Consider the following 19,980-nt stretch of genomic DNA (forward strand, 5'->3'; position numbering starts at 1 on the left):
TATATTATTTTTAATTCCATGCCAAATTTCTGGGGTTTTTTTGTTGTTGTCCTGACCTTTCCAGAGCACCGAGCTTTGCCAGCAAACCCAATCATTTGCCCATGCTGCACAAAGGCAAAGCTAACTGCAAAATAATATTGGTGCCATCTATTTATAGCAGATATAAAATCCCCACAGGAAGCTGGTAAATCCCCTTCTCTGTGCTCAGGTATGAGGGGCCACAGCATTGCTTTTCCAGTAGGGCTTCATTATCCAATCCTGGTGATTGATGCCATTCCCGAGTAATCTTTCAGATAAATGAGCCCTCCCCATCTCATTTCCATAACTATTTTATCACCGTGTGAATTAGCTCCTCACACTTCTGCAGAGTTACCTCTCCAACAGGAATTTCTTTACAGAGCAATAGAAACATCCAGCAAATAAAAAACATCCCAGCAAGTGCTAAATATCTCCCAACAAACTTCCGATTCTTCTCTTTTGACAATTAAAATATTGACATTTTTTCATCAACTCCTTTCTCAACAGGTGAGAAAATCCAAACCAGGAAACAAGGACCAGGCAGAAGGCAGGGATGTTTTCTAGGAAAGATAGTGGTTATCCAATAAAATCCAATCTAGATGTAAAATCCAACTATGTGAAAATCTTCCTTTGTCAATATCTGCAGGAGTTTCCTAAAACATCCCTTTTTTTTGGAAAACAGCTTCAAACTAAATTTAAAAACAGCTTTAGAAATTGGGTTTAAAGGACTTGGAGACAACAAAAGCCATTTGTTCTGAGGCAGTCTGGGTTGGCTTAGATTGGTTCCCTCGATTCTGAGCTGAGAAAGGTGTGAAAATAGGCAAAGAGGAGAAAAAGATTTGACTGCTCTGGATGAAAGGATCAATTCCTGATGAGTTTCTGCTTGTGCTCACTATAAACCCATTTTTTCAGGGGTGTCACATAAATCCAAGTGTACTCTCACACTGAATGAAGATGGAACTGAAACCAGGGTGGGATTTGGGGGTGTGGGTGGTCAAATTCAGCCACAGAGGTCTCACACCTCACCACTGGGATGTATTTAAGATGCTCTCTTCATCAAAAACCCTTATATTTAAAAAGAAAATAAAATGTGTTAAACCCTTTTCTAAGGACAGGGTGTGAGATCAAAGGAAAAACCAGGTGTGGAAAACTATGACCATTATTCAACTGCTCAAACATTTCAATATTTTCAATTTAAAAGTCATTCTTGCTAAAAAAGCTGTCACATCCACAAGCTGACCAATGCCATATATAAAAAATTGTCCTTCAGAATTATTTGAATCACAAAAAATGCGCCCAAACCAGGTTTTAAAGGACTACCTAATGGTAGTGTTTATCTAGGAGAGTTCAGCAGCAGAGTGTGGAGAAAAGAGCTTTGAGGTGCAAAGCCCAGCACTCCCAAGGGATGGAATTGCCAGTTAATTCTCCATTTCCGGGGATTTCCAGGCAGGCCCACCCAGATCAGCCCAGGGATGGGTCAGGTTTTCCTCTGTGGCAGCCAGGACTCGTCCCAGTGACACCCCCTCCACCCCCAGCAGCTCCTGCAATTCCCAGTTCCTGACCTCCACGCCAGCCGGGATGGTGAGGGGTGCCCGGGGCGGCTGGGGCACAGCTGGGCACAGCTGCAGGAGGATCCAAGGAGGAACCTCCGAACAGGAGCACCCAGCATTAACAATCCCGGGTTTCAGGTGGTTTTGAACGTTTGGTGATGGCCAGAAGGGTGGTGGGAGCTCGCGGCTGGTCCCAGATGAGCAGCAGTCCCCTCCGCGCGTTCGGTACCTCTCCTCTCTGGTGAGCAGAGCCCTGCCATCAACTCCCCTCCAAAGCTCTGCTGCCAGCAGTGTCCTTTCTGTGGCGGGGAGCGCTGGCACCCAGCCCAGTTCCCAGCTGAGGCCATCCCAGTGAGCAGCACATCCCAGCACAAAGTGAGGGCTGGGATGTTCGGATGCAGTTGATCCCCGGCGTTCCCGGCCTCGTTGCCATGACAGCGGAGCACCAGGGCTGCCTCCTCTCCTCTCTGGAAACGCAGCTCTGCTGCTCCAGCGCTCCCAGCTCCCGCCTCACCCAGCAGGGAATGCTGGCAGCGCTGGCACGGCTGGGCAGGACAGACCCGCACTGCTCCTGCTCCCAGCACGCACGCTGCTGGCACCTCGGGGCCTTGGCAGAGTTCGTACTGCTCCTACAGGGTGTGCGTGAAGGCACAGCCCTCACTGGGATGGAGAAAACAGGGAACGCAGCCACAGAGTCGGCAGGTTCCCATCGAGAGGACTCCTGCAATTTACCGTTCCTGCAATAAAACCACAGAACTTCGTGTCACCACTCCAGGAGCTCAGGGGGACACGGAGCTCCTCCGGACTCCTCTTTGCTGGCAAACCAGGCTGTGCATTAATGATGGAATAATTTCTATTTCTGTCAAGCTGATGCCAAAATGTCCTAACTTTTAAAAAACTTGGTGACATTTGTATAAACTATAGGGGATTGCCACCTCTTCTAAATCCAGATTTCCTCCATAACCTGGGACATTATTCCTCATGTTCTGTGCTTGTTCTTCAGCCTGCAGATGAGCTGAGTTTCCACTGAGATGTCTTTCAAGCCTTTGCTCCCACATATTCTTAGATTTCCCTTCAATTTTTCTATTCACATAGAAAATATTTATGTTTCCATACAGCCTGGCTTTACCTGTCGTGCAGCTCGAGCTCAGCCTTCCCGACTCGCTGGAGTTTGTCCCCTGCATGTCCCTGAGCAAGGACACCTCTGCACGTGGAAATGGGGAGAAGCACCCAGCAGCTTTCATCCTCTTCCACTTCTCCTTGAAGGATTTCCTTTCCTTTGGAATGTTCTCTCTGAAACTGTGCCAAAACGAACAGCATTCCTCAAATTCAATTTGTTATTGCTTGAACAACAGAAGAAAACATAATATTCTTGGGTATATAATATGCAAAATATGCTTGGGTTTATTATTTGAAAAACACAGACAGCTTCGCCTTTGGAGATTAGGGAGAGCAGAAATAACATTCCCTATGCAGAAATAAAGCTGTTTTTCTCAGCAACATCCACAAATGCTGTCCCAGGTGTTCCACTGTTTCTGTCCATGGCTGGACACAGCGCATTCCTTAACAGCCATGTGGAGACAGGGATGTGAGAAGCACATCCTAACCCATGGGAAGCTGTCCAAATTTCCCCTTGTTCCCTGCTCCCCATCCCCAGGGACCTGGGGCAGCTCTTTCCTGGAGCCCAGATGATCTGATTTACCCGTTCCTTAAAAACCTGGCCTGGTGCCCCTGCCCGAGGCAGGGGGTGCAGTGAATTGGTCTCTAAGGTCTCCCTCCCAACCCCACCCATTCCAGGATTCCATGACACAGTGCCCATCCATCCCAGCCATCAGGACAGGATGGGAAATGCTCCATCCCAAAGGTCTGGGGCTGTGGAGGAGGAAGACAGAAGCACCAACAGAAGTTCTGCTGATTTAGCACCCAGTGCACCCAGTTTCCCTCTGCATTCAGGGCTTTGTTGGCAGCTCCAGGCTCCCTTCCCAGCTCCAGAGCAGCCCCTCAGGAGAACCCCTGCTCTGTGAGTGGATGCACAAGAAATGCCCAGACACAAATTCAGGCCACCCCTTCCTCTTCGAGCCATCAACACAAGGATGCAACAAATACAGCAGCAGCACTCCACAGGCTGCTGGACTCCGCTCTCAGCCTTCTCACTCAGCCAAGAACTCCCACAGAAACGCTTTTATATCTCAAGACTACTTGAGAGGAACCTAAGTACTGCACTGTCACTGCCAAATTTAATTTTTTCGTGGAGCTCTCAGCTCACTGAAAAGCTTGCCAGCCTTTCTGAGGGCTGAGAGCTCCTCAGGGCACGGCCTGGCCTCTCCCCAAGAGGCACAACCTGCCCTGGAAGGCCAAGGAGCTCTGCACTCCCCACCTTGTTGGTCTGTCCCCTTCTCCTCCTGCGTTCAGAGAGCAATTCACCATCTCAAGCACATCTTCTGTAGTGGCTGCAGAGTCACCCTCCTGCAAGGGGAGCACGCAGGGACCCTCTGCAATCCCAGAATCGCTGAGGTTGGAAAAGCCCTCCAAGACGATCAAGTCCAAGCTGTGCCTGACCCCCACCTTGTCCCCTGCCCAGAGCTCTGAGTGCCACCTCCAGCCCTTCCTTGGACACCTCCAGGGATGGGCACTCTAAACCTCCCTGGGCAGCCCCTGCCAAGGCCTGAGCACCCTTTCCATGGAGAAATTCCTGCTGCTGCCCACCCTGAGCCTCCCCTGGCCCAGCCTGAGGCCGTTCCCTCTCCTCCTGTCCCTGTTCCCTGGCAGCAGAGCCCGATCCCCCCGGCTGCCCCCTCCTGTCAGGGACTTGTGCAGAGCCACAAGGTCCCCCCTGAGCCTCCTTTGCTCCAGGCTGAGCCCCTTTCCAGCTCCCTCAGCCGCTCCTCACATGGGTGGCTGTGCAGAGCCTTCCCCAGCCACACGTTTGGCACACGTGAAAGGGCGAGGGCAGATCCTCCTGGGTGGATTTTCACGGTTTGTCGTGATAAAAATCTTCCAAAGAACAGAGAGTGAGGACAGAAACAGAGATGGTGCAGTACCCAGAGTAAATTGGAGAAACAAAATTAGAAACAATCTGTGTTTCAAAAATGTGGTCAACAGAATGCATCACCATGACAATTCTTGCTAGAAGCAACAAGAGAGGCTTCCTGGCAGTGCTGAAGGAGGGCTGGTTCAGGAGTGAAGATTCATCAAAATGCAATTTACAGCACCAAAAAAATATATCTGTAGTGGCATTTCATTGACTTTTATTCTTAAAATGTGAGAACTAGACTGAAGAAGCATTACCTTACACTGAATTCTGTGAAAATCCTGATCCTGACAGAAAATCAGAGACATCTTTAGCATGTTCCTTAGTGGTTGCATTCCAGACAAAGCTAAAATAAGGATCAAAGATTTATATCACAGATATAAAATAAAATCAAATGAGAGTCTCGGATTAAGGCACACAGAGGTGGGCTTTAAATTATAAATACGGTTTTAAAAGGAAATGTAAAGAAAGGATTAAAATACCCAAGCACTGAAAAATAATTCCTTTTAAGGGTGTCACCATGTCCCAGCTCCCAGCTATGAGAGAAGCACAACTTGCTGCAATTTTAATGATGGCTCTTTCAAAACATCCCATTCAGGGGGTTGGACGTCCCTCCCCCCCAGCTGCCCTCCCTGGCACGCTGGGTGAGGATTCACAGCCACAGAAATGGATTGTTTTAATTTGGGGCATCTGAGAGGCGACGTCAGCGCTCTCCTGATGGATGAGGTCACACAAATGTGTTCATTTGCATCGTGGTGGGGAGAGGGCTCAGCTGAAAGGGGAGAAAAAAGGGTGTAGATCTACCTGGAGACAGAGCCAAGGAGCCCAGAGCAGCTGCCCCTGGATCCCTGGCAGTGTCCAAGGCCAGGCTGGACATTGGGGCTTGGAGCAGCCTGGGACAGTGGAAGGTGTCCCTGCCCACGGCAGGGGTGGCACGGGGTAGAATTTAAGATCTAAATCATTCTGGGATTCTGTGATCATAAAAAACCCCAAGGAAACACAGCAATGTTTTGATGACAAATGAAATAAAGAACAACTGTGGCTGGGGGTGGTGGTGGGATGGAAATCACGTCTCCACCTCTGGAGCTTCACCCAGCAGCTCTCCCTCAGGGGTTACTATTTACTACATTTTAGGGAGTGCAGGCACTGAGGATAAATTTCCTCTCTTAAGCCCATAAATCTCTGCAGGTCTGACTGAACGCTCAGCATGGTATATGTGTGTGGCTGGGCTGACCTTGAGCTGGGGAAAAGTTTGTTAAAAAACTTCTTTTGGAAAAAACTCTGTTGCAGGCTGACAAATCCTGCACAGCTGTCCATCAATTGCCACAAGTTGTCTTAATTTTTTAGTACTTAAGTAACTTTTCTTTCTCATCAAAATACTTCGTGTCAAATATTTCATTTTGAATGTTTTTCTGTGTTAAAAAATAGTAAATTACTTAGCAACTAAAATGAAATATCTAACGGGAGGTCAAATTGGTTACTTTGTTGATTCTGGGATGAAATAACAATTTTTTATCATTTTTGCTTTAAACAAAGCTTTTTTTTTCTTCCCCAGGCAATTTCGAATTGCCAGGGAATAAAATAAATATATTACTCCCAGGTAGGTACTGTATAAGTAATATATGGTAGAGTTATAATAGAACACTGAAAAACTCCATTACATTCCTGTTCTGTTGTCAGAGGCAGGACTGGCTGGAGCAGCACTTGTATATCTCAGTGATATCTAATTCCCAGGGAAAACCTACCAGCACTGAGAGCACAGCCAGCTGCAGGCAAACAGGATCATCAAACACTGTCAGCGAACAGATTATTCACAGAAATGAAAAGAAAAAAAAGAAACAGGACAAGAGACAACGTCTATAATATTCATAATTCAAAATAAAATTATTTTATTTCATTAACGACAGTGTAACTCCTGGTGCAGTTTGAGGTGCAGCATGGAAATGGGGGCCAGGCCTCTCTGGCATCGGTGAGGAGCTCAGAAGGGCCAAGGAATGTCTCACCTTGGGCTTTTAGGGGAAATTCCCCCATGGCAGCAGCCTGGCCAAGTTCTCAGCTCTTTCCCACACTGGGACTTGGTATTGCACCTGTATCCCATGGAGAGTTTGTCCTGTGAGAGGAAAACCACAGCACACATCACGGAGTCACTGAGGCTGGAAAGGCCATCCCAGCCCATCGAGTCCAACCTGTGCCCCATCCCACCTTGTCCCCAGCCCAGAGCTCTGAGTGCCACCCCCAGCCCTTCCTTGGGCACCTCCAGGGATGGGCACTCCAAACCTCCCTGGGCAGCCCCTGCCAAGCCCTGACCACCCTTTCCATGGAAAATTCCTGCTGCTGTCCAATCTGAGGCTCCCCTGGCACAGCTGGAGGTTTTGTCCTCTCATCCTGTCACTTGTTTCCTGGGAGAACATGTTATGATGTATTGTACATTCCTACAACACCTTTACTATCAAATTACCCCAACCTGCTTTGTGTCCTCAATCCTCTGTGTCTGCAGCTCCTGGTGATGTGAAGGGAATGAGGTTTTCCAGAACCACACGAGGTGCAAATTCTCTGTTTGTCTCATAAACCACTTCTCTGGAGCACAGAAAGAAAATCCAGTTGTTCTCACAGGACTTTAACAACAGGAATAATTGTGGGGATCTGGGAGGGAAGGAAACCAAGGCAGAGTTGTGAAGCCACCTCTGGAGCTGAGCTCCTGCAGCTCCCCAGGGCTGGTGACCTGCAGGGACAGGGGCTGGGACCCAGTTCAGCTCTGCTGGGACACAGTTCAGCTGTGCTTAGCCCAGTTCAGCTCTGCTGGGACACAGTTCAGCTCTGCTGGGCCCAGTTCAGCTCTGCTGGGCCCATTTCAGCTGTGCTGGGCCCATTTCAGCTCTGCTGGGACAAAGTTCAGCTGTGCTGGGACCCACTTCAGCTGTGCTGGGACCCAGTTCAGCTATGCTTGGCCCAGTTCAGCTGTGCTGGGCCCAGTTCAGCTGTGCTGGGACCCACTTCAGCTGTGCTGGGACCCAGTTCAGCCGTGCTGGGACACAGTTCAGCTCTGCTGAGTCCAGTTCAGCTCTGCTGAATCCAGTTCAGCTGTGCTGGGCCCAGTTCAGCTGTGCTGGGCCCATTTCAGCTCTGCTGAGCCCCAGTTCAGCTGTGCTGGGCCCAGTTCAGCTATGCTTGGCCCAGTTCAGCTCTGCTGGGACCCAGTTCAGCTCTGCTGGGCCCAGTTCAGCTGTGCTGAGTGGCATCCATGCAGGGCTGGGGTGACCACTCGCGGCCACCTCTGGGTCCGCGTGGCCGCTCTTCCCCGGCGCCTGGCAGACAGGGCCGCATTCAGAAACACGCAAAGTTGGAATATTTCCCGGAGCAGGGCTCTCTCTCCAGTGACGTCAGCCTTTCCCCCCAGTGGTCCCAGTTGCCGCCGTGGGCTGGGCTGCCCAACACCTCCCTCGTGGAGGGGAGCCTGGCCCTTGGTGACTCACGCTGTCACCGGCTGAAGTGACAAAGTGCTGCATTTCCTCCGCAGCCCGTGGCACGGTGCATCAGTCAGAGAGGGGGCACAGCTCCAGCCCCCCCGCTCTATTTATGGGTGCAGAGAGAGAAAAACATGCTCCTGCCACATTTTAAAATAAGATGTATGTGAGTTTTGTGAAAAACACCAGATGATTGCACACAAGGATGAGAGGATATTAATGCAGACAGTGACACCTCCAGTTTTTGTGCTGCCTGGAGAAGGCACCAGTAGAGCTGCCAGCCTGGCCTTTGGGCACCTGGTTCCTGCCCTGCCTTTAGCAGAGGGTGGGAAGGGCAGGGGACACACCAGGAAACACCAGGAGCATCTAAAAAACCACAGACAGGCCAAATTCTGGTCTAGCTTTGAAGCCAATCTGGCAAAGAGCACTGGGAGATAACAGGAACACCGAGAAATTTTGAAATATTTTCACTTTGCAGGAATTTATAAATCTATGAAAGGCTCATTGATGTATTTGAGACAGCTTTGGCTTTCTAGTATTTATTTAAAGCAGTAATTATTCAGAGTATTTTACAGGATGTTCAGTCCTTCAAGTGAAGCTGTACAGCAGCAACTATAAAATGCAAAGGGCAACACTGCTCAAATGAGAGACCTCAGACACAGAGGGGTTTTAGCTTCTCTAAACCTCATTTGTAAGCAGGGATAAAATGGAAGAGTAAATGGAGGAACCTGATAGCTTCATGTCAGAAAAGACATGAACCGTGACACAGCAATGTCAGGCAAAGGAAAATGAGCTGTTAAAACACCTGGAGTGGAACAACACACGGTTTCTAAAGTGGCAGATTAAAAAAAAAAACTGATAATGGGTCACGAATGATGAAATTTATGCCTTGCTTCTGCCGTGCACTGGGACTTCCACTTTCAAATTTCCAGTCAGAACAGATTAGATTGCCTCCAAATGAAAGTGTCAAGGTAAAACCCAGCAAGTGTAGTTCAACAGCTTTGTAAAAACATTGGCAGCAAGGGAAACAAGAAAACAAACCTCATTCTGCTTCTCCATGCAGCCCCTGCACCTGGAGAACAAGACTTTAACAGAGGCAGCAGAAATGTGATAAAAACCCAGGGCCCGTAGCAATGGGGTGGAAGGAGGCCTTAAGCGCCTGTCAAAAGATGTTAAATAAGATTTTTTGGAACTAAACCATGATTCAGCTTTTCTAATATCACATAAAACTAAAAATTGGCAAAAAGGTGAGGGTTTTTTTATTGACCTTCAGGAGGAAAAACCTCTCGATGGCTGGTGGCCACGGTGGATGCAGAGAACAGGCAGCTCCAGCTCGGGTGATTACTGAGCAAACCACTTTCCCAACCATTTTTTCCTCCTGCTTCAAGCAATGCCTCAGCACAATTTAACAGTTTCCAATTCAGTAACTAAAATAACTCAAAGGTCTTTATTTTTCTAGGGTGAGAAGGGCAAATGACAACTCAGAAGCGTTTCTGCTGTGAGGGCTCCACAACATTTGTCTGGCACAGGACGTGTCTCGTCACAGCCCGGGCGCTGGGGCGCCCACGGTGGCATTTCCACGGTGCTGGGCTGGAGGTGGAAAGCTGCACTGCCTGCAAATATCCCCAGTGACACACTGTGGGGAGGAGAAAAAATCATTTTCCTCCTGACCCTGAATGAGTTCCCACAAAAAAACCCCAGACTTGGGTTAATTATTTCTCCCAGCTCGGAGGAAGCGGCGGATGGATCGCACCACGCCTGACCCCGCAGCGACCTCCTCTTCCCTCAAAGTTTAATGCAGCTTTTTGGAACTCTTATCAATTGAAACAAGAGATCTTCCTCGGATCATAAGCGCTGAGGGGAATCAGTAAATCCTGCTATTTTATTGTGCTGACCTTTAGACCACCACCTGTCTTTTGGCTCTTCAGTTTATATATGAGAAAATACCACGAGGTATTGGAGCATCCAAGCTGCCCCTTCCACCACCGCACACAGACCTTAAACCCTTTATCACTGAGCTGGAAGTTACATTTTTATCAAGTGGCTGCTTGAAGCCATGGATAAGAAGGAGGAAAACCCTGCTCATTTATAACCACTTTTAGTTAATGCCAGTGAACAGGATTTTTTATTTGCTTACATCATCTACTGCTAAAGTCATATTTTCTCTGTTAAGTCTATGTTTTGAAAAGTCCTTGGCATTTTAATTGGCTCAGTATTTCAATTCTCTGTCAAAAAAGAGACTTGCTGAAAAAACACCACCTGATTTCTCCGTGGATTCCTCTTTCTCAGAGCCCCCTAAGTGCTGCTCCCCCTGGGCAGAAATTTGCAGTGCACTGGCTGCAGTTCTTACCCAAACCTCTCCCTCTGAAACACTCTGGCAAATCCACTCATCTCCACAGCATCGATCAGGAGCACTCTACCCGCAGGCACCTGGCTCACCATTAGGGATTCCAGACCAAGCTTTGCATTTCTTCTCTTCCACCAAAGAGCGACAAAGAAAGAGCCAGGGAAAGAAAAAGCTACAAGTGGCTGGAGCCGTGGGCAGCGCTGGAAGGGAAGATTTCTTGTGGGAGCTGCAGCTAAGAATGTTACCTTTGGTCCCCAGTTCCTCCTTCCCTGCTGTCCTTCGCACAGCTCGGATCTGAATATTGGGACCATCCAATATCTGAACATTGGAACGGGGCACTGGAGAGCAGGGAGGAGACACAGCAGGAGGTTTAGGTTGGAAAAGCCCATGGAGACATCGAGTCCAACCCTGCTCCAGCCCTGCCAAGGCCACCACTGCCCCCTGTCCCCAAGTGCCACATCCACTGGGCTTTTAAACCCTCCAGGGATGGGGACTGAACCCCTGGCCTGGGCAGGAGGGAGCCACAAGGACTGAGTCCAACTCCTGGCTCTGCACAGGGCAACCCCAAAACCCCACCCTGCCTGAAGGTGCTGCACACAATGTAAGCATCACATGCAGTGAGGAACTGCCCCACACAAGGGAAATGCTTGCAAGCAAAAATTATTTCCATTTAATTTAGTGGAAGTAATGACAACCCTGTTTTTACCTGAGCACTGCCCAGAGCTGCCTCCAAACATCGTTACCTGAGGGCTGGGATGAGGCCAACAACCCTCCCCCAAAAAAGGCAGCACCCTGCAAGCAACACTCCTGTTTCCAGCTGCCAAGGATTTAGACAAGAGTCCAAATTTCTGCTGCATTTCAGCCATTTTGCATTATGCAACCCCCAGCATGCATTTTGATTTTCTCCCAGTATCCAGGGCAGGTTGGAACTATTAGGATCTGCCAAAGCTTACCCATTTTCAGATGTCTCAGGAGAAAATGAGGAAGGCCAGGGGTTTTTTTATACCAGCAAATAACAGTTTGCTGGCTGCTGTAAGTTAGAGGTTAATGGCTCTGCATGAGGAAACAAGGATAATGGCCAGTTCTGAGCAAGATTCAGTTTCGAGTTGCTTGAAAACTGAAAAGAAGGTCAGCACGCCCAGCCAGGTTCCTCTGTGCTTTTGTTTTATTCAGCTTTGCAAATCAGAGCTCTCTTCATTGCCTCAGTCTCTGGTGTGAGAGCAAAAAAAATATAGTTGCAAGGCTGAACTGTTATGTTATTATGTTCCCCATCCTATTATCTAAATTGCTGTGCCACGAGCGGATTCAGCCCAGAAGCCTCTCTTGATCTATAGCTCGGGGACCAGGACTGCTGGGTTTTTCAAGCCCTGGTGTGTGTACACGGGGCTGGAATCATTTGGAAATCTGTTTAGAAGCTGTCCAGTGTAATTGAGAAGGATTTTTCTTGTGCCTTCGAGGTCACACACATCCAAAGGTGAAACTTGCTGCAGCAGCTGTTTTAAAGGGATCAGGGAGGAGAACAATTACTTGTGGACTGGGGATCAGGAAGGGGGAATCCCCAGAGAACTCTAAAGAACTTCGAAATAATGTAGATGATGCACCAAGAACAGGGTGAGTCAGGAGAGGAGAATCTGGGAAGAAAGTTAATGAAATTGGAACAAATTGCCTATTGAAAGAATTTCTGATCTCCACAACTTTGCTTTGCCTTCTCTCACCTATCGATCCCAACTGGGTGCGGGGTCAGGACCCTGCCACCCCTGCTCTGTCACGTGGGAGTCCTGACCCACGAGTGCCACTGGAGGGTGGGAACTGGTTCTGGGTTCTCCATGGATTTCCTGTGCAGGAATTTCAGGCACAGCCCGAGCTCCAGCATTTAAAGCCTTCAGCGAGTGTTTCCTCCCCAGAGCTGTGCAGCCACAGGGGCGGAGAGGTCAGGGACAAAGCGGGGGGGCAATTAACAGGAGATCATTCCATAAGTGCATCAGTAATAAAGGAAAACTGAAAAAGGAGCGGGAAAGCCATTAACCAAGGAAGTTGAGTGTTTAATAAGCTTTCCTTGCTTCAATCTTCATGAAAAGGCTAACTGAGAGCAGATGGTCGGCACAATAATGCTGGAACAAAGAGGGAAGTTTATAATCTCCTCCAAAGGCAGCAGGGAGAGTGCCTGGCTAATTTAGATGTTTGCAAATTGGTTATGCTGATGAACTTTATCTTTGCATACTTAAAGGACTGTCTGAATCAATATCAGTGTTTTAACTGTTATTGGGGAAGGCCGGAGAGGGAAAGACGGGGAAAAAGGAACCACATCTGTAGAATCACCAACGGTTGGGGTTGGAAGGACCTTAAAGTTCATCTTGTTCCCCTGCCATGGGGAGGGACACCTCCCACTGTCCCAGGCTGCTCCAAGCCCCAATGTCCAACCTGACCTTGGACACTTCCAGGGATCCAGGGACAAGCCCAGCTGGGCACCCTGTGCCAGGGCCTCCCCACCCTCACAAGGAACAATTCCTTCCTGATCTCTAATCCAAACCTCCTTCTGTCACTGTGAAGCCATTGCCCCTTGTCCTGGCACTCATGCTCTTGTTAGTAGTCTCTCTCCAGGAAAGGAAAAGATATTGCTTTACATCCCAGCTCAAAAGGCATCCATTCCCAGAAAAACTAACTTTCCATAAAAGCAACAAGACACCAAAATTGTGGGCAGCTGCAAAGAGCACTGCTGGACTGCACCATCCCAACTGCACCTCCTCCCACAGGACACTACACATTCAGAGCTTGGCTTTAGCCTTCTGTACCACCCTGGCCTGTGGTGCCATCTCCACAGCTCACAGAGCCACTGGGAGACCATTCCTTTCCAGAAACAGCTCTGCTGAAAATGAAGAGATGAATCAAGTTGCTGAGAGACCTGCCTTGAGCTCAGCATTATTAATTCCTTCATTAATGACTTGCATGACAGAGGAGGGATGTGCTGGTTAAATTGGCTGCTGGCACTGCACAGGGAAGGACTGCGAGCACACGAAAGCACGGAATTAAAATCCAGAAAAGTCTTGCCATTGCAGAAATCACCTTTAAAGAATGCCTGTTGTTCAAGAGAGACAAAGCAGACCCCACACCTGGGCAGAAATAATCAATGGTGTCATTCCAGGGTGGGGAAGGGAGCTGAGGATGAGAGGCCATCGCTCTGGGACAGCAAACGGAATTGTGACCATCAAAATTCGGGAAATAATCCTTCTCCTGGGTTCAGCCCCACTAAGTCCTAACTGGAGAAATATAATCTGCTTTATACACTCTGTGCTAGTGAACTTGTGGAGCAAGTGAAGGGAATCAAAGGAGGGCAAGGAAGGAGATCAGAGGTCTGGGAAACATCCCCAGTGGATGAAGCAAAGCTGGGGAACTGAGCCTTAAACCAGACACTGAGGAGAGAGCTTAGAAACTGAAAATAAAGTCAAGGTAACAGTAAAGACAAAACAATGAACTGTTCTCCCCATCGGGCATGACTTGAGGGAGGAAGATGAAGGATAAATCCCAGGGAGCCCCCCAGGCCGTGGGCAGAGCTGTGAGTGACCAGCACTGCTCCAGACACAGGGACCCCACCACCACTGCCCACTCTGCCCGGTCAGGAGCTGACACTGACCCCTCAACACCTGCAAACCACCTACCAACAAAAGCTTGGAATGTGGCATGAAAAATTCAGGAAGGTCAATTAAACTGTTCATGGCTATTTAATAATAGGGAAGATAAGAAAAATAACCAAATAAATTACTTGTTCTGAATTATCCCTCCATTTTACCTGCAGTTCATTACTGACTCAGATTAATGAACGTTGAAAAGATATTACTCTCGTCTGAATACTCAGACTTTGCTACCTGATTGCGATTTTTGAAATGAAAAATGCAGTATATCAATTCTGGATGAATTTTTTAATAGAGTCAAGTGCCAAATGCCCTCCAGGAGCAGACCTATCATTTAAAGTGATCACATTGCTATCTCAGGCTGTGAAGTTCCCAGATTCCCCAAGCTTCCTGCTGAAAACACAGGACTCACCAAACAATGGTTAACACAGGAATTACCTGGGGAATTGGGCTGGAGCAGGGAATCGCCTGCATTGCTCCAGACAGCTCAGCACACTTCAGCTGGGGCTGTTATAAATAGTGAGAGCTGTGAAAAGACCCAACCCTCCCCTCAGGGTGTTGTGGGCTTATTTTATTCATTTTCACCTTCAGCAAAGGAGTGTTTGCCAGGGAAAATGCTTTTGTGCTTAGCAAAAAATAAAACCTGTGAATCACTAGGGAAGCTGAGAGGGAAAGGTCACCAACTGGCTTCTCCAGACATTCATTTCATCGTTGTAGGGCCTGGACTCCTTCATGTGATCACTCAGCTCTAGATTTTAATAGACAGGACTTGGTGAAGGTGAGAATCTGGTGTTTCTTCAGGAGAAGCAGAGGGGAGGTGACAAACAGCACAGTGCTCAGTGCCAGCTGATTTACTTCCCAGCTCCTGCTAAATGATTTATTCCAATTGCTCAGCTCGGGAAATGGACCAAGACAGAAATCCTGGGATGAGTAGCTGGGGAGCAATGAGCCCTGGGGACACTCATCAGCCCAGCACAGGAGAGGGGTTCAGCCCTCCCCAGGAGAGATCAGCCCCCTGCACAGAGGCTCAGGGTGGACATCAGCAGGAATTTCCCCATGGAAAGGGTGCTCAGGCCTTGGCAGGGGCTGCCCAGGGAGGTTTGGAGTGCCCATCCCTGGAGGTGCCCAAGGAAGGGCTGGACGTGGCAACTGGTGCTCTGGGCTGGGGATAAGGTGGGATTGGCACAGCTGGGACTCCATGGACTGGGAAGGCTTTTCCAACCTTCAGCCATACCCCTCAGCTCCAGCACAGAGGAGCCCCTGGCTCAGGGAGCACCAAATGCCTCAAGCAGAGCAGGAGGAGCCTGAGAAGGTCCTGGGGGATTTATTTTTCCCAGCAGACACAGCTCCTCCAGAATAGGAGCACAGGAAACTTCCCGCAGAACGTTCCCCCTTCAGGGGGGTGTTGTGGCACAATAAACCTCACCCGAGACTTACTCAGCTGTGGGAAGGGATATTTGCAAGGCTGCTGTTCATTTATGGGTGGGGATTGAGTGGCTGATTCCCTCAGTGCCTTTGGAAGCCCCTCTCTGCTCCATGGATCCAACGGGCACCGTCACAGCCCCGCCTTGTCCCCCGACCACGGGGAGGTTGCTGGGAACAACAGCTCTCAGAGGTACCTGAGAACAACATCCCCTCCTTCAGAGCTTTAAAATTAGGATAAAACCACTCACGTCCAAAGCCAGCCTTGTCCTCACGATGGTTTAAACTCTTGTGCTTCCCAGCTGCAATTGTGAGTGTGGCACAGCCACATCCTGCTGCATCAGGGATGCAAACTCCTGCCCAGAGCCTTGGGAACTCCAAGCTTTGGCCCACACGGTCTCAGCTTGCTTGGATGGACTGGTCCCGGATAAAGATTTCAAGGAGAAATTGCATTTACGGCTCCTGCTTTTCCCTCCAAGCCTTGGTCTGTCTGACTCCCACCAAGCCAGGTCGTGCTGCCCTCTCAGGCCTTTAACAGCTCCCACTTGTAGGAGAAAATGCTGAGTCCAGTGGCAAAGCTGTTAAGTCCAAAGGCATTTTAAACTTGTGACAGCCACCTCAGCCCCTTATCAGCCATTCTGGGGATACATCACAAACTCACAGGCAATCCATGTAGAAACAACCATCCCTCGTGTGGGTTCTGCACAAACCTCATCCACTGAGCAGTTCCATGACTGAACCACTGCAACAAATACATTGGGAATATCTTATTTAATTACTCTGCTGCACAAGGCAGCTGTTCACACAGGATTTGCCCCTACTTCCCTACCTTTTACATTAATCCTTCCCCTAACCAAGAGGAACTCCCTAGAGCCCATCTCATACAAGTTTGGCATCAGGACCAAATCCACAAAAATACCTTCATTTGCTATTTATATTCTCCAGCTTGTAGATTAATAATGAGGGACCAGGCTCCCTTGTTCTTATTTGATTTCATCCTTTCCTTTGCTCTTATTTTGTCTTTATTCTCATTTGACAATTTTTTACTCTTATTTTTTCCCTAATATTTTTCCTGCACAGCACTCAAGCTGTGGGAATTCAGGGGGCTGTGAAGAATCTTCCCAGCTGGCAGGAGCAGGGCAGCCCAACTCCTGTGCCAAGCTCATTCCTGCTGCCCTGCTCAGCCGAGATCGCAGCCGAGATCGCTTCAGTGGTTTTAATCCCAGGTTTACAGGGTTTATGGCTTGGTGCAGACTGTTCTGTCCTACAGGTGAGGAGTCGACCTGCAGCTCTGCAGCTTCCAGACCCACTCAGCCCCTTTCCGTGTGTGCCAGCAGCTCCCTGTTCTGTTTGTTGGGATGCTCCTGCTCACCTTTTCTCCCTCTCCCAGGCCGAGCCGTGGTGTCACAGCTGGGAGTCACATCCCCCACATCCCTGCAGGTGCAGCCATCCCAGGATTTCGCTGCTTTCCTTCCCCAGAAACCAGCATAACCTTCTGGCTCTTAGTCCCCTTCTTCAGACAGCAACACACCAAGCTCACTTCATTTGTGGCAGAATTCCCTCTTTTAGCAAGGAACGCTCTCCTATCACCCAGAAATCACCTGGTGCCTCTCACCCACTCGCTTCTTTCTCCCTTGCTGAGGGGTTTCTGCCCAACTCCTCAGTCCATTCCTCTTCCTCCAGCACTCTCTGTATGGAATGGAGTCCAAACCACTTTTTTCCATAAGCCCCACAATTAACAACCCCCCCTCACACCAGCTGTGCTTATGATGTGCCTGATGCCCTGATTTCTCCCCCTGCTGCTTTCCTGGCCAGGTGCTGCTGCCAAACAGTTGCTGATGCCCACTTTCTCTCCTGCTTTGCTTTAGGACAGCCCTTTCCTTTAACCAATTCCATTTACTGAGAGTTTTAGTATTTCATTATCTCTGAGTTTTCTCTCCCTCTGTCAAATCTCCTTGATTTTACAGAGACCAAAATAGCTGCAGAATGCTCAGCATTTTTGTGGGTATCACACGAACCTCGCTTTCCTGAGGAAATAGCACAGAATGTGAGCTGGGGTGGGTGATTTGGGGGAGCAGAGGCACAGGGAACGGGGAGAGCGACGGGGTCGGATCCCTCATTAGGAAGTGGGGGTGGCTGCAGCAGATCTCACACCTCAGAGAGCCTGAAAAAGGAAACGGGGACGTCTCCCTTCACAACTCAGATTAGTCCACAGCCACACTGGGCCTGAGCAAGCACAGATTGCCAAAATGGGAAAATTAGATACAAGATCCTTAATGGCTGGGATGAGAAGGAGGCTCTGCCCATTTCTCCCCAGCCCTGCTCCACACACCCGGAATTATCCCTGATAAATGACTTGTTTTCCTCCCGCTGCTGTTCAGGTGTTGCTGGAGTAGGAGAGTGGAGAATTACAGCCCGTGCTGCTGTTGCTATTATTATTATTTGGCAGTAATTCCTCTAACTTTCTTCCCTGGAGGAAGACACAAGGAGCTGCTCTCCTGCTCCCAAGGTCATCCCACTAGGAAATATTAGCTATTTACTTCTATTAGTTTCAATTATCGAGCTGCAGAAAACCAAATAACAGCCAATTTACACTATTTCACAGCCTGCCTTAAATGCAGGACTGGAACACTTACCCCAAAGCATGAGCAGCTACAGCAAAGTCTCCACAGATCCTGCTGGCTCCAGGGGGAGGATGGGGGTCCCTACTGTCCCTAGACAGCCTAGGGGAGGCTCCAGCCCTTCCATTTGCACATCTTGTGTTTAGAAAGAGGAATTTTGAGTAGCTACAAAACTACAGAGATGAGACTGGGTTTGGGGAGTGCCTGCCCGCCCTCCAACTAGCTCCCAATTGGCTTAACAGCTTTCCAGCACTGCCACAGCATTCCCACCGTTCCCACACTGCTCCTGCTGCCAGCATTGGGTGGTTTGCAACAGCAAAATTGAGTTTCAGCTGCTCCCACAACACATCACGGACTAGAACAGGTGAAATTTGCAATACACCATGAAAATCAGCGGGAGTTGGAAGGGAATTTAGGGAAAAAACCATTTAGATTTTAGTTCTAGGCAAAAAGAGTGACTAAATAACAAGATTGATTTACCAGCCCAAGAGGAAATGGAAAAGAGCCCAGACACTCAGCAAACTGAAAATGCAGTGACTGAGGGAGAGGGAAACTTCAGGGGGAATGACCCTGAGCAGGAGCTGATGAGCTTCAACTCATTTTATTTTTTTATACATTTCCAGCCTGGTCTATTCTTGCCTTAATGGCTCAATGGGAAAGTGCAATCCTGAAAGTGTTCCTAAAGTGATTTTCCCAAACCGTTACTCAAATTACCCACAGTCTAGGGCAAGCCATAGATATGAATTATAGCTCTTGGTATTAAACTACCAAAACAAATTATTAGCATATAAAAACTGATATGATCTATTCAGAGGCGTTGCTGTGAAATATGGCCCTTAGCACAGTGCACCTATCTGGGATCATAAAACTTGTCAAAGGTACCCAAAGTTTATTGCCTTGGAAGATTCATGCAGCAACCCTGCAACACTTGATTTAGGTCTGAGCAGCCATTTGTAATTCTTGCAGGCATGCAAACAGTTCAGATTTATTTAAATAGAGAAAAAATAATTTAAGAAGACAAAGGAGCCTTTTCTCCTAATCAGATGAGATAGAAATTATTTCAAGGCACTCTAAGGAACAAATTTGTCATTTTTCTTGCCCTAATTGTAGACCACAATAAATCCTTCCATGTGAATTCATTTCTTAAACTTAACAGTTATTTATTAACACAACAAAGCGTGTTCTCACTGTGCTAATGTACAAGCCAGCGTGATCCAGCCCAGTGAAGTCATGGCAATTATTGCTCACTGTCTGGGCACTATGAAGCTGCTGAGGTGGACGATGCCCTCATGGCCCCACGCTTTGCTGGCTGCTGCTGTCCCCAGGCCCCCAGCTCTCAGAAGAGTTGTTGCTTTCCCCACCCAGCTCCCCCAGAGCAGGCACTGCGTGGGAGAGTCGGAAAAAACCCAATTTCTTTCACTGATGTAGATCTGGTTGAGTTTTTGTTGCATGAAGGAGAAAGAGGGAAATTTCTTAATACAATAAAGACATGAAACAGAGAGAAACAGCAGCAAACACAGCAGGCCATAATAATAAAATCTCTGAGAACACAATTTCTGTGCAGCTTGGGATGTAACCACTGCTTCCCCCCTGACAGCCTCAGCTGGAATCACCTCACGTTCCCAGAACTTTTAACCAAATCTCTGAGAAACCAAAATGGAAACTGCTGTTTTGAGAATGCATCTCCTCCAAATACACTGTTGCAGCTTTTCCTGGCTTCAGACACGCTCCCAGAGAAGAAAAGCCCTGTGTTTTGTGCAGGATCTGTCCTGGAGTTCCTGCCCTCTCCTGCAGTGATTAAAAAGACTAACTTCAGCTACCAGGAGCTGTGGTGAAAAGCACTGAAGGCTCAACACTTAATTAACAAAGGGAAACATGAGAACGTGGCAATTAACCTT

At 48.5% G+C, this 19,980-nt stretch overlaps 1 long non-coding RNA gene across 1 annotated transcript; it reads right to left on the reverse strand.

Annotated features, from left to right (window-relative positions):
• Positions 1–6,457: 6,457 nt before the first annotated feature.
• On the reverse strand, positions 6,458–7,332 carry LOC121676874. The gene is made up of 2 exons (XR_006020640.1): positions 7,064–7,332; positions 6,458–6,709 (listed from the first exon to the last, which is right to left on the reverse strand). It is a non-coding gene; the product is annotated as an uncharacterized LOC121676874 (long non-coding RNA).
• Between the last annotated feature and the right edge of the window lie 12,648 nt (positions 7,333–19,980).

This window comes from Corvus kubaryi, unplaced genomic scaffold, assembly GCF_017639235.1.
Source record: "Corvus kubaryi isolate FWS band 111438036 unplaced genomic scaffold, C.kubaryi_AGA036_p1.0 136, whole genome shotgun sequence".
NCBI lineage: Eukaryota > Metazoa > Chordata > Aves > Passeriformes > Corvidae > Corvus > Corvus kubaryi.